We start from the raw sequence: 16,059 nt of genomic DNA on the forward strand, positions 1-16,059 counted from the left end.
TTGCTATGGTGAACTTGCAATTACTCCTCTAAAAAATAGTGAAGCTTATACTCTGGGATTCGTGTCGCATCCACCAGCCTGACAATATTTATTGCAGAATTTAAACATGTTATTCCGAACTCTCCCCACGAAACAATTTTTCTACAATTTAACCCAGAGTCGTTGCGGTGTAGCAACAGATGGTACCGACATTTTTTGTTCCATACAGCCAAGATTCGCCCCTCTCTCTACAGTTCCGCACCACCAGACTCGACTCCATCGCATTCGAAAGCCATCCGGGTTTGATTTCATACATGAAGCCTTCTATTTTCCGATATACCATATAGTCCATACACTTCTATTTCTATAATACGATATAAAAGAAGACGTATAGGTCAACGTCACTGTATTGTGCACAGATTTACGTTTAGGGGCTTGTGTTTATCATTGGTTGAGTTCTGCACGTACGAATGCAAAATTGCGTATGAAGACACACCAGTTACGTTTCTTTACTGTATGTTAGGAATAGGTTCCATGTTCATTTTCTGAATCCTTCATAACCCTCTGCGGTGGCTGAGTGGTCAGACCTCCAGCCTGGGTTCGAGTCCCGTTCAGGTCTGGGATTTTTCATTGACTATTACACTTTTACTACGTCACACTACTTTCGGCCAATAAAACGGTACGAAAGGACGTCTTTCAACCAATCATGGCCGCTTATCGCACAATTTTATCGCGTCCCTAGCATTTGTTTAATTTTATCGCGTCCCTAGCCTTTGCTTATTTTTATCACTACCCTAGCATTTGTTTCTTTGTTTGCCAGCATTTCAAACTGCACTGGTCTGGACGTCAAAAAAACAGAAAATTACAAACCACTCCAGTCGATGCACAGCACTTTCAAATATGACTCGCATTGGCATTCAAGAACAAGAATTAATAAAGATCACTGGTCATATATGAAAAGCACCATTCGGAAATCCTGAATAATTTGAGGGATACACCATGTACATCAACGAATTCACTTCTTTTACGCACACGTCCAATATAACATCAACTGAACCACCAACCACTAAAACATTCAAATTTGAAAATTGTACTTTCAATAATTGTTTCTTTTAAAATTATCCATGTTTATTTTTTATTTCATCATCGTTAATTAAAACGTTTCTTGTTTATTTCATCATCCCTAATTAAAACTTTTGTAACACTTGTTTATATTATTTAGGTTATGTTCGTTATAGCTTCTGCTATATATTATGGATAGTCACGTAACAGAGATTGTTTAATACTAAGATTTATTGAAAATCATCTGTCAAGTGACGTTGATTACTGGGATCCGGATGATTGAAATGGAATGCAAATGTTTTAATAAAAATGAAACTGAATCAACAAAGCCTTCTTGACTAGTAACCGTCCACAGAGTTCAATGAAGATTCCATAGTTGGCACAACTGATCTGATAACAAGAAAACATAATCATAAAACACTACTGCCATCTAGCGTAATATTGAGATGGTACAATAATACATTTGAAGACAGTTGTATTTTCGTAAGCCAATTAATATTTTATTGTATTGGAGTACTTTGTTACTTCTAATCTTTATATACTTTCTTCTAATCGTGTAACAGTCAATTAAATCCCACTCGAGTTTTGATTTTCTCTAGATAAATCAAAACCTCTAGTGAGATTACTGTTGAAAAATCCATAGTGACACTGATAGCGGACAAGGTCGCAGTTGGGGTTTTTCTCCTTTATTAAGCATCTACATCATTCAGTCACCATTTCTCCATTTCGTCGTCATTCCAGAGTATTCCCTGAACGCCGACTGCTGTTGTTGTTTATTGACATTTCTGGCTTTGAGCCAGAGATCGTTTTTGGGTCTTATAAACGCAGGACTCCCTCTCCAGCCATTGTTCATAGATAACAATAATATATATTTACACATATGAGACTATTTCAGGCATAAGTGCCAGTAGGTGTGTGAGTGCAGCGATTGTGGCCATATTTTTTAAAAATTCAGTCTTTGTGTTGCTAAGACGGGGGGCATGGAAGGGTAATAAAATTTTCACTGAAGAAGGAGAGTGCCTCTGTCCTTTGTGTGGGGAAAAGGATTCCTGGAGGCACATTTTTGCTCAGTGTGACGAAATGGGACATATACGGAGAAAATATCTACCACCCTCGATGCTAAGTCAGAATAGGGGTTTTCTTGTATGTCTTGACCTCATGAGGAATAGAGAATGCTAACAAAAGATTGGATTGTTCCTCTTGAAGGTGAGACAGCTTAGAACATCAGCTGTTGAAGTTTGTGATGCGAACTGAGGAAGGGATAACGGTAACTATTGATCTACACCAGTAATGTCAACTGATGCCCATATGGGCAAGCACGCGCTTTAGAGCTCAGGAGAGCCTGAGCGCTTTACAGCGGAAAGGAAAGAGACACACGAGAGAAATAGTATATGCCGCTTGGTCGAGCTATATACAGGGATGGCCAGCACCGATTCAATACATAAAGGGAAGAGAACTTATTAAAACTGTATCCATGTTAATTTTTAGATTTGTCTGAGAAGTATAAGTGCATTATAAGTATTTAAGTTTCAATTTTAATGCTCATTATTCACGAGTTTCCTTTTAATTCAACAGCAGTATTTTCTTAACTTTTTACAGAAAGGTGAAATTTTCAGATATGTTATTTAGTAGCCTTACAAGTACTGAAACAATGTTTTCGTAAATGTAATAGATCGTAAATATGTATTACTGAAGATACGTAATGGAAATTTTGAAAATATTCGCATGGAAAATCTTTGTATGAAAATGAATTTACAAAGAAACTACTATTACATCATAAACAAAGATATGTGCCCATGTGTTGTAAAAACGTCAGCTCTATAGCTTCAGTAGATTTCGAGAAAATAATTTAATATTCTGATGATAGGAAGTTGCGAACCAATATCAACTTAAAAGCATAATGCGATAAGGGTTTTTGTTATGTAATATTAATTACAGTTGAAACATAACCTAGGTAGCTTTGCTTTGTGCTGTAATATTATTTTGATTTGTTTATTGATTATTTTTATAAGGCTAAAGATGCCATCAATATCAATTTCAACTTACCATGTTATACTTAATCTCTTTCTTCGGGATATCACTTTCTTTATGAATGATGTGTTTCATTCACTTAATATAGTATAGTGGACTCCAGCTCAGTCAGGCATGGACACCGTCCTTAGACCAACTCAGGCCCTCTTACAATCAAGGTCATGAAGATCACGGACCGAGGACGGCAACAGATTCCAACCGGCGGAACAGGGCTCGCCGCCCGCCAAACTTCACGCAGGAATCCCGGGAGGGGCGGAGCTTACGAGCGATGACAATTCCCGGCCCCGGATTGGCCGATCCGCCAACCAATCCCGTTTCACCTGAGACAGCCTAACATCTATATAACCTTTCGACTTTCTGTTCGGACATCACTTCCCTGAAGATGGCTGCAGAGATAGCAGTCGAAAGCTTGGAGCATTCCAAAATCTTAACTCGGCTGATATCCCGCGAAAACATATTAGCGAACCAACGCCGAGAAAGCCTCAAATCATACATAGTTTTACTACTATGAAATTTATATGAATATTATTTCTTAACTCTTTACTATGTTATTAACTGCAATATTAAGAAACTGGTGTTACTACTTTGTTTTACAGACAATATAGATAATATCAAACAGCAAATAGCCATACAAAATAACGACATAAAATTTCACGATCTGTTTGAAGTTTTTACACCACTGTTTTCTTAATCCAACAGGTTGCTTATTCATATACACTACTGTGCACAAGTCTTAGGCAGGTAATAAAAATTGTAAAAAAAAAAAATACCATGAAAAATAAAGTATTTATTACCAAAGTATTTAGAACACACAGAAAAAAGCAATATCACACACAAGAGCCCTGAGTAGGTTAATGACACTAATATGATGTGTGACCGCCTTTAGACAACAATATCTCTCGAATTCTCTTAAGTATACTTTCTTGCAATTTCTGGAGAACTGTGGCAGGAATATTCCTCCACCTGCCATAATGTAGCTGCAGACTTTGGCTGCTTTTTCACCTTCTCTTTGCCCAGATAATCACAAAGACACTCGATAATATTTAAATCTGGACTATGAGGAGGCCAGTCCAACAGCTGAACATCTCCTATACCTTGTTTTTGCTGCAAGTAGGTTTTTACTATATTTTCTGTGTGCTTCGGATCATTTTCCTTTTGAAAGACAAAATCTCTTCCAATTAATCGCAAACCTGATGGCATTGCATGATGGATCAACATTTGTTTGTATTTAACAGCTGTCAGCTTACCTTCAATTCTTATTAAATCACTCACTCCATTAACTCCATATTTCCACACTACCACCCCCGTGTTTCATAGTTGGTTGCAGACATGCCTCCTTTAATCGTTCTCCTTTCCTCCGCCTGACATACTGCCTTCGATGACTTCCGAAGATTTCAAATTTTGATTCGTCGCTCCAAAGGACTTGTTTCCATTATTGGCTCCCTATAGTTTGTGTTCTCTTGCGAATGATAATCGCTTTGCCCTATTACCCTTCCGTAAGAAAGGTTTTTTTTTGCAGTAACACGTCCATGAAGACCATTTTTGATGAGTGACCGTCATACTGTAGATACATGTACTTTAGTATTACTGTTTTCAGAAAGTTCTGCTCCCAGCTGTGCACTTGAGGCTGCTCTACTTCTCAGGGCTGTCACTTTCTGATATTGTTCATCCCTTGCAGTCAATTTCTTGGGCCTGCCAGTCCGCTTTCGATCATCTACTGTCCCCAACTGTAGCTTTTCCCTCAGAATCTCCTGTACCGCGCAACGCGATACACCAGTTTGTCGTGCAATACTTGCTTGACAATGATACCGCTCACTCAAAAAACAAATTTTGTATGTCATTTCAACTGACATTTTTACCATAGCTGCTTTTTTTCTTGTTCAACCTGCTAAGAAGGACTCAGTCTATTACTAACTTCAATGTTGTTCTATTCTTAAAGAAACACATTCATTTCATCTAGTACACAGCACTGATTACAACTTGTTCTGTTTATATGCAATTTGTAAACACAGACTCAATATACCCGAGCGAGGGTTGTGTGATGGGTCTATAAAGGAATGTGGTGTTTCCATGGTTTTACATTAAGCTTGGTTTTGATGACGGAGACAAATTCTTGTACTTATTTCACCAGTAAGACTTCATTCTAAATTGTTTTAGACTACTTTCATTCTCAATTCTAGGAACTAGAACACAATATAAACGTATTGCATCGGGTGCCTAAGACTTTTGCACAGTAGTGTACATAATCCATACCTAGCGCTTGATGCCCGCGCACGACGTCAAGAAAAATGCGCTTGCTTTGACATCACTGATCTACACTTTCATACCTGTTTGTATGTTAGGGTAGGATATATTATATAATGTGTTTTGTTTGTGCCATTTTCATATTAATCTGTGTGTTCTTTTGGAGAGTGGTTGAATCTAATCACAAGTGAGGAGGGTCAAACCTACAAAGTAGGACTTGTTTTGTAAAGCACGTAGGTCAAAAGACCAGTGCATTGGATTTAAGAGAAAATTCTGATAGTTCTGTCTGTCTGTCTGTCTGTCTGTCTGTCTGTCTGTCTGTCTGTCTGTCTGTCTGTCTGTCTGTCTGTCTGTCTGTCTGTCTGTCTGTCTGTCTGTCTGTCTGTCTGTCTGTCTGTCTGTCTGTCTGTCTGTCTGTCTGTCTGTCTATCTATCTGTCTATCTATCTATCTATCTATCTATCTATCTATCTATCTATCTATCTATCTATCTATCTATCTATCTATCTATCTATCTATCTATCTAATTTTTCTCTAAAATCAATACAAGATATACCTCTTCGAATGCGAGACAACTGTGGCTTGAAGTTGTCCACCACCGCAGGGCAAGAAGAGTGTGTGGACCGATCTCACTTACAGGTCAGTGTAGTGTGGGATAAACGATCAAACTACTGCATACAACAAGTAAAGAGAAAGTATACGGCAACTCAAATTACAGTATTTACTTGCATGAGTCCTCGCTAGTTTCACTTGCATTTTGGGCATACATAAACCTGGTTCATTAGTTGCTAACATCTGCAGACAGGATGGAATAAGATCTCCATGAAAGGTTCTATTTCTGACGTGACTGCGCTTGGGAAGCAAAATTCGTTAACCTATGATAGCATGACGTCCGATAATAACTAATCGAGTTCTACAATATTAACAGGCAAGAAATGATCAGTAAATTTTACCTGGGCATCTCTCACTCAGGAATAGGATTCTTTCACGCGGCATAAAACGACAGGGTGCTCTCAGTTCTATAGTTTAATAGTTTAAATTACATGTCTAGAAACAATATGTATAGACAAGGTCAGTTAAAATGGAACAATTACAAAAGAGATTGCACAATAAAAAAATTCGTCAAAGTTATAAAAAGGATTTAAAATTAACCAACTAAAGGTGTAAAATTTGAGAGTAGCTCTGCTTAAATTAAAAATATGTGATGGAAAGTTATTTGCAATCTTCAATGACATTTGACATTTTTTTTTTTTGCGATATTAAAATCATTTGCTTGTCTTGTGTCATAGGAATGAATACCATTTTCTTAGTGTTAAAGTTGGAAGATTGTCCTTAACATACAAAATTCACTCTAGAATATATAAATTAATTACAGTCATGATTTTGTTTTTCACAAATAATGGTTTACAGTGTTCATTAAAAGCTGCATTTGGTATAATTCTTATGGCCCTTTTTTGATGGAATAGGACCCTATTTCTAAAAGCACTGTTTCCCACAGCAATATTTCATAGATAAGAGTACTTTGAAAGTAAGCAAAATAAGCATCACTAATAGATATAGTTTTCAGGTACAATCTCTTAAGGAGAAACAAAGTACAAAGGAGTACATTTTGAGAGCTGAAGAATCCAAAAGTGGAAACATAAGTACATGGTACCATTAAAAAACAGACTGCTTGGCATATTCTTTGTAAATGAAAAACGTTGTTTTTGAAAACACATATTCCTTCTTTTTCATACCCTATAGTTTTTGCATTTTGTACATTCTGTCACTAGGACATCTTGCTTTGGAAATTACTATGGCTCACTTAAAGAACATAACCACTGAGGTCTGCTGCTGTTCAATCCCGACGGGCGAAGACGGAATTATAGTACGCAGAAAGAAGATCTGCACCACTCGTTATGTGCTAATTACAAAATTTCCTCCCTAATATTTTCACCCTTTAAATGAGTCAATTAAACACAAACTAATATACGAAGTAACGTCAAGAAGATGTGAATTAAAGACACGGTCCATGTATATAATGCCTGAAAATAGCTATTGATCCTTTGCTTTTTTGTTTCTAAAATAATGTGTTTAATCTGTAACTACAGTCAGTGTATTGTTATTAGTATCTCTTTGTTGTTACATATTGCTTTAAAAAGAATGTGTTTAACTTGTAATTTTAAGTCAATGTTTCTACTATTCCTTTACTGTTTACATTTGTTTTTAAATCTTTTGTATTGTCCCTACTATTATTTATTGCCCTTCAAGAATTTCGTTATTAGTTAGTTATAAGTCATTCTTGTATTATTATTTTAATTATTGTACTTGTTCCTGAATCACGTATGTAACTTAAATCATTGCTTGTAATATCCTTTTATTACTTTTAACTGTTCCAGTGTTCATGAATTAAGTATTAATTTAAAAGTGAAAGTCAAACTTTGCTATATTAATGTACTATTGATTATCTTTTTAAGGTCGAGTATTTACTCTGAAACGTTTAGTCATTCTTGTATATCTTTTGCACTGATTATTCCTCAAACATCTCATTAATCTTTAACAGGATCCATTCTTTCTTTAAGGTGCATTCTTCTACATAATTCATGTGAATTGTAACTGTGACCACAATTTTATTTTTACTATTGTTTATTGATTATAAAATATGTATTTTGATGCCAACTATAACCCTAATATACCTCAGGGTGAAATAGGATTTATGAAATTGGATAATAAAAAATGAGTCAATTATTTTGAAGATATGTTTAAGTAAAAATTTCAGTTACAAAAATTTCTACATAGTTATTTTGACACAAATTTATAGTTTCTGCATATAATTACGTACACAATGATATAATTCTCTAAAGAGCAAAGCCATCAGCTTTACAACGAAAAGAAATAAAATAATCGCATCGTATACGTTAGGAGGTGAAACCATTCCGGAAGTTAACAAATGTAAATACCTCGGAATAACATTTAGCAGCGATCTCGGCTGGGGGGAAAACGTTACAGACACAGCGGGAAAAGCATGGAGAGCGTTACACTTTGTGATGAGGGTACTAAGAAAAGGTTCGGATAAATCCAAAGAGATTGCATATAAATCACTAGTACCTCCAGTAATGGAATATGGTGCTGCATGTTGGGATCCTTACAGATTAGAACATATTAAGACACTGGAAAAGATTCAAAAACGGGCTCTTAAGTGTTGTCGGAAAATTTCACCATTAAAATGGGACACACTCACGGACAGGAGAACGCGAATTCGATTATGCGCACTGTTCAAAACATACAGAGGTGAGCCTGCCTGGAGAGAAATAAAAAATAGGTTGCAGCCGCCAAATTACTCTTCAAGGAACGACCACTCATATAAATTGAGGGAAAGAAGGCAGAGGACGGACACTGGAAAGTTTTCTTTTCTCAATCGTACCATCAGGGACTGGAATGCTTTACCTGGAGACTTACTAAAGGCTTTACCAACAACCAAAAATGTATTTAAAAATAGGCTTAAGGACTTTACTAATAGACGGTAATTATACACATTTATTTTGTTATTGAAGTGTTGTATCAGTGAAGAATTATGTTGTGTCAGTGAAGTGTGTTGTGTAAGTGAAACGTGTTCCTGTCAGTGAAGCTTTATAGTTTATAGTGGCAGTGCAAAGTATTTGAACAGTGAAATGTTTTTGAAGTGTTAGTTAAATGAGGATAGAATCAGTAAAATGTGTCGTAGTTCCAGTGCAGTGAGTGAGTTGACAGCGAAATGAGTGTAGTGTTGAAAGGTACTTGTGCAGATATGAACATATCATACTCGTGGGTTTTAGTTCGAAATTAGGTTTAAGATAGAAATTAGATTTACTTTAAATGTTATTTTAAGTGATCGTGCTTCACTTAATTTAGGATATTCCCTGTTATTATTATTATTATTATTATTATTATTATTGCTAGTATTAATTATTAGTATTATTATTAATTGTATTTAAATTAATAAGTTTATTATTGTCATTATTGAGCGTAATTAGTTACCACTGCCACCGGGTATATACCCATTGCAGTGTGAATACATACATACATACATACATACATACATACATAACATAACATTACACACATACATACATTACATACATACAATACATACATACATACATACATTACATTACATACATTACATACACACATACACACATACATTACATACATACATACATTACATACATACATACATACATTACATACATACATACATACATTACATACATACATACATACATACATAACATATATACATAACATACATTACATACATACATACATTACATACATAACATACATACATTACATTACATACATACTTACATACATTACATACATAACATACATAACACACATACATAACATACATAACATACATTACTTACATACATACATACATACATACATACATACATACATACATACATACATACATACATACATACATACATAAGGCATGTGAATGTTCACTAAACTTGTTTAGTGCTATTAACACTGTGCAAATAGGAATGTCGCTATTTCTTGATGGTACCGAATTTGTATAATGTATTAAAATCCATGCTTGAATCTTTGTCGAAATTAGATCTGCTCCCTACATTAAAGTTCCAGAGTCAGAATGTTCTACTAACTAGCTTCGTTGTCATGCAGTGCTTTAGAGCAGTTTTGCTACCACTTAAGGAAATCCATACCAAGATTGCTCTTACTTTCTTGTTAAAACATAACAAAGATATTTGCGGTTATGAAGGCGCACAGTAGGTTCTTCTCCTGTAATGGCAAGCGGCCAAACAATCTCCGTGTACGCAGAGAATCGTTGCCATATTGCGAATCCCGTGCCAGAAACTTAAAGCTATGAATTTTTAGCGATATCGAAAATGATAACATGCACAGCGAAGTGACTTCATTCGCACTCAATGACACGAACCATGAACTTTGCCAGGAGGCAGCGGGATTCATTTTATTATCGAAAGCACCTCAGCTTATGCGATTCTTCTCAAATTGTGGTCTGAAATATCTCTAAACCCTAGGATTGCGCTCTTCAACTGTTACACCTCTTATTTATTACACAAGTTGAGTGTTGTATACATTCACTCCTTATTGTTCCATTGTATGTGATTCTGCAGATTGCCTCCCCACTCGCTAACAATCTTGTTGGGCGTGCCACGCATCCACAAATCTGCAATGAGAATCTTGGGTTAGGAATATCGAAGAGCGGCCAGAGGCAGTAAAATTCTGCACGAGAACTGATAATAAGGTTAGCCTACACCTACCAATATCCACAGTGTAAAACTTCTTCCTTGCGTTCAATGAATTGATATACGCTTTTATTTTCTATTTATTAATTTGTTGATGAACATAACAGGCAAAGCCCAATTACAATGTTCACGACTAACAAATTAATTTATAAAACATAAACAAGGAAAAGGAAACATACACTTATTAAAAACTGAAACAAAATAGAAATAAGAGAAAGAAAAAAAGAGAAATGGAAATAAGGTGTGAAAGTAGCTTCAAATTAACTAACAACAATATTCTGTAAAATATGATAACAAATAATTCTGTATCTAGAGTAATTCATATTGAAAATATCAACATTCGGATGAAGATGTAATTTATTGTATAACTGTAACATTTGGAAAACTGGGGAATTTTTGTGGGATTCAGTATTTGTCCTTGGTATGTAAAACAAATTTCGAAATTTCGTTTTAAGCTTAGGTGCATATAATGTTATATAATAAAATAAACCAACAGAGTCCAACTTATTGTTAATAATTTTATAAAGAAAGTTTAAAGATTGACAATTTCGTCGAATTTGCAAACTAGTAAAATGGAAATGTTGAAGCATTGTAGCATAACTCTCATAGGTAGGATAATCATTATAAAGTCTGTAATATAACCATTTTAGAAATTTATTTTGAATTTTTTCTAGTAACAGAATATATTTGTTAGTAACTGGGTTCCAGATAACAGCAGCATACTCTAATTTAGATCGAACAATGGAATTATACAAAATTATTATAGTTTTGACTTTGAATTTACAAGAATTTCTCATAACAAAACCTAAACTTTTATAGGACAAATTTAAAATATTGTTAATATGAGCTTTCTGATCGTATGTTACACCCTTTTAAGAGAAATTCAGTCCACTTGTCATGCTTCGAACGATATTGATTTAGACAGCATATTTTTTTTTAAATATGTTTCGAAATACATCGGCCTACGTAAATTAAATCATGTAATGTGCATCTAAAGTAGGCTACATAAAAACCAGTAGTCCATCAGGAGTAGCCTAAGGCCCGTAACACACTTGAAGAGTTTTCGCTAGCGAGAAATGTGTTGCGAGAAAATTAAAAAATTGATAACATGGATTCAAATGGACGTCCACACACTGAAAGAGTTTCTCGTTCGAGGCAAAAACCTCGCGCGAGTTTCTCGCTGGAATCGGTAGCTCAGCGAATTTTCTTGACACATTTATCAAAGATGTTTGACATTTATACTCTTTATAACGATTGAATGTAGAAAAAAGATATCACAGGTGGCGATGAATTGTATTGTTTTTATTTGGAAATGAGGAAAGATGGCTGATAATTGCAGTCAGAAACTTATCGAACTTGTACGATGTCACCCGTAGGCCTATTTATTTGATACACGGGATGAAAACGATAAAAACACGAAACTTAAAGAAGAAATCTGGAGATAAATATCAGATTATCTGAAAATAAATAGGGCTATATTTTATTTTGATGAGATTTAATAGTATTAATTAAACATTTGAAATAATGTATCTATATGTCTTAACAGTTTACATAATTTTAATCAGAACATAGCAAAGAATCCTCTATCATATCATGAATGGCAAAAAACTGTGGCCCATTCAACCTGAAATAACGCCTAAACGTATCATCATTCAAATCGAAACCAGTGTCCAAAATTCGCCCCTATTTTCACGTGATTTTCAGATATTTCTGGCTTTAATTTTAGGCCTACTTTTTCTTTTCATTAACAAAATATGTTCATGTAATTCCATTTCCCCATCATCTGAATACACAGATTCAACAATGCGTTCGTACGTAATTTGTAAAGTACGACAATATACTTACAGGTTATATATTTAAGTACGACAATATACGTAAATACATAACCTATAATATTTCCCCCAACGAGTGGTTACTATAATCAGAAAAATGCTTTCTGCATGAAGGCAGTGCATAGATGATCATAGCGAGGTGTGATCTGTGATAGCGAGAACTCGCCTAGTGTGTGGAGGAAGGCTCTTCGCCTCTTTCTCGCAACACATTTCTCGCTAGCGAAAACTCTTCAAGTGTGTTACGGGCCTAACAAATGTGTTCACGGCATGGAACGCTAATTTAATTCACAATGAGAACTCTTCACTAAAGAAAGATTGGGTTCACTCCGCGAATGATGCGAAATTTTTTGTTTCGAAAAATATCCGCAAAGAAAGGCAGGGATAATTCTGTATGTACAGTAATAATAACTTTATCAGAAATTGATAGGTCTGGGGTACACTGTACATTTCATTCCAATCATATCTTCATCTCCCAGAGATCTGGGAACATAATTGGCAGCTCATGTCACTTAGACCTAAATGTCAATTTTTTACTTGAATTAAATAGGAATTTCGGGGAGAATAAATATCTTTTCGAATTAGATATCCAACGTCGAATTAACAAATCTCTACTGTACTTGTTTACTACCCCGAATAAATATCGTCATTTATATTAAAAAATTTTCGCATGGTTCACCTAACCACGTCTAATGCTTTCACGACCGAGCGAAACTTTCTCTTGACAATGGAAATCTCCTAGCCTCCCAGACCTGCTCACCAGTGGACTTAAAAGCGTTTTACAACAATAAGTACAAATAATTTGTATAATTTGACTTGCCGGCACCGGGTTTTCCCTTCTCCCTTCCTCACCTTCACCATCACCTCACTCATTCTCTACACTACACTTACACGAACACTTACATACACTCACCTTAGTACAAGATGTAACTCTTCACAAATAAACATCATGCATAATGTGGCCCGCCGAAGTGGTGTGCAATTTGAAAATGGGTCACAGTGCTGCCATCTATCAGCAGCATGCGGAACCCGAATCATATAAAGTGAAGTGGGTAGGCATTAGACACACACACATTTAATTATTCCTCCTGTCTAAACTTTTTCTGCTGGTTCTAATTGATTCCATCGGATTGTCACTTTTCCATGCAATACAAAAAGTGACGCAGAAAATCCTCTGGGGGTTCTTGAATTTGCGCCGCAGACACTTCAAACACATTTCATACATTTCATGCATGATATCCTAGATCATATTACGTAACAGATAACTCATCGCTATGTTATAATCGGCAGCACTTTGAAGAAAACAACCGCCAGGATCGCCACCCGTCCGCAGTAAACGAACACGAGATGGCAGTACAGTCGCTAATGCAATTCAAATGAAAATTATGACTCCTTATGTAACAACTAGATGGCAGCGTAGTAAACCTGATAAAAGTTGTTAACCTCAAAGCCTATAAGTTCGACCTGTGTGAGTATATATGATCTAGGATGATATGAACAAAATCGCACCAACAGTGTACCAGACGGGTACACAGCGTGCCCAAAACTACTTTTTCGATTCGGATGATATTGAACACGTGTTACTTTCGCGAAAATCTGGAATATTATTTTGTGCAGCAATGCAATAGGCTCTTCAATGATAAACTGAAAATTAAATTACAGAAGTAATGCTACCATAGGCAAATTGTACCTTCACGACTTAAATTTAAAACAAGTGCGAGACGATACTCAGCTGTGAAGTTAAACCCGAGCTGCCATATGGCACTGATCACGTTAGGACAAATAAGCTTTGTGACAGACAGTGAAAAAGTGGAAGCTTTTAGTGAAACTGTTATAAGTTAGAGCTGTCTTTGACGTATTTTTCATGTCAGTACTTTTATGTGTCCAAGATGCGAACTAGTAATACCCGGGGAAAAAGTCAGTTCTATTTTCTTCTTATTTTTAAATAAACGTAAATATATCGATATGCCCAAGTAGATCCTTGCAACCTCCTGTAAAGTGTAAAGCCATGTGTGACTTTAATTTTAATAGGTGTTAAAACAAATAATGATTCTTGTGCTTCTTTCCTCTATTTTCCATCGTTTTCAATACACTATCAGCTAAGAATTTTCCAGCGGGTCTTGCGGAATGACACAGAAACATGAACAAAGCAATAGAACGCCATAGTGACACACACTGGACAATGGTAAATGAGATGTATTTATTGTTTAGTCAACTGTCCGAAGGCAGGTTGGAACCTCATAACCAGAATCCTACGTTTGGTTACTTTGAATATAAGTTAGGTGTACATCAATCATATACTATATAGCAGGCATGCCAAAACCGTGCACGTTGTGCACTTGTGTCTGTGCGATGTGCAGTTCCTATTCCCCTACTTGGAGGGAGTGAATCGGCTTGGAGGGGAACGCGACAGGGCTGTACATTACCTGCAATAGCACAACAGCTTTGGTTTCAGTAACACAGATCAGTAAGGGTGCTCACTGAGCTGTGATTGTGATGTATATAAAAGTCAATGTGGCTATGTATGTATGTATATATGTACTAGTGGCTTGTGCAGCAATTGCTACAAACTAAGTCCATGAAAAGTTCAAATAAAAATTGTTCAGGTTATTTTCAATGAAGAATACCAGACATTTTGATAGTTATTTGCTTCCATAATAGTGAAGCATACTCCCTCTGAATGGATTTTTTTAGGCCAAATACTTTTTCTTGAACCTATCTAACTTCAGTTTTTGAGTTTCAACGCAAAAACGCAAGTATCAATGTCAGGACGATAGCAGTAGCTATTTCAGGTCATTGTGGATTGTAGGCAAAATTTAAAAAATGTCAGGTTTGCTAAGCTTTCGAACAATAGCATTTTCGTATAGCTGCTGCATGTAGAACTTGAAATGTAGAGCGTAAAATCATTTTATCCTACTAAGAGATCTTGCTGAAATGATCTGGAGACTACAAAATTTTTAGGCCTCTTATTTTATCAGTAAGTAATACCTTTTGATCTTTCCTTAGGAACTGTATTTTTGCGCTCTCTCGAGCCAATACTGAAGACAATGACACATATCAATATCTACACTACACCGCTATTAAGTATATGAAAAATATCCAACACCACTGGGTTAATAAGTTTAAAAATATTTGATTTTTAATAACAATATTATTATCTTCCTTAAGTTTTGTAGTTATATATAGCAGCCACTCAGTAAATTATAGAAATGAAGATCTAAATTAAGATATTCTCTACATTTACTTATATACCCACAAAACGTTTCACTTCATGTCATCAATAATATAGCATCAATATTATGTACAATTAATGAAAAAATAGATGCAGCATGATATTAACTATAATAATATTTAATTTCTAATGGTAATAATGTCATCAAACCACCTCAAGTTTCGTAGATTTGAATATCCAATACACAGCTGAACTCAGAAAATTATACACTGCAGAATCAGTTTTTAATAATAAATTGAACTGAGCCCTAAATATGTCGGCAATTCTGTCGGCCTTCGTGTAATAGCCTAGTGTTTATTGTAGTGTGTGTTTTGTTCTGAAATTCAATCAAGTCGGCCGTGATTGAATAAAATTAGTTCTCAAAACTGACAACAGATGGATTTTGGAAAAATAGGAAAATTATGTAGAAAAATTGACATTTCACT

The 16,059-nt window shown here is 35.4% G+C and overlaps 1 protein-coding gene across 1 annotated transcript in view; it reads right to left on the reverse strand.

The window, feature by feature from the left end:
• Pgant2 (polypeptide N-acetylgalactosaminyltransferase 2) overlaps nt 1-16,059 on the reverse strand; it is a 375,458-nt gene that overhangs the window by 347,032 nt on the left and 12,367 nt on the right. The window lies entirely within an intron of this gene.

This window comes from Periplaneta americana, chromosome 15 (genome assembly GCF_040183065.1).
Source record: "Periplaneta americana isolate PAMFEO1 chromosome 15, P.americana_PAMFEO1_priV1, whole genome shotgun sequence".
Lineage (NCBI taxonomy): Eukaryota > Metazoa > Arthropoda > Insecta > Blattodea > Blattidae > Periplaneta > Periplaneta americana.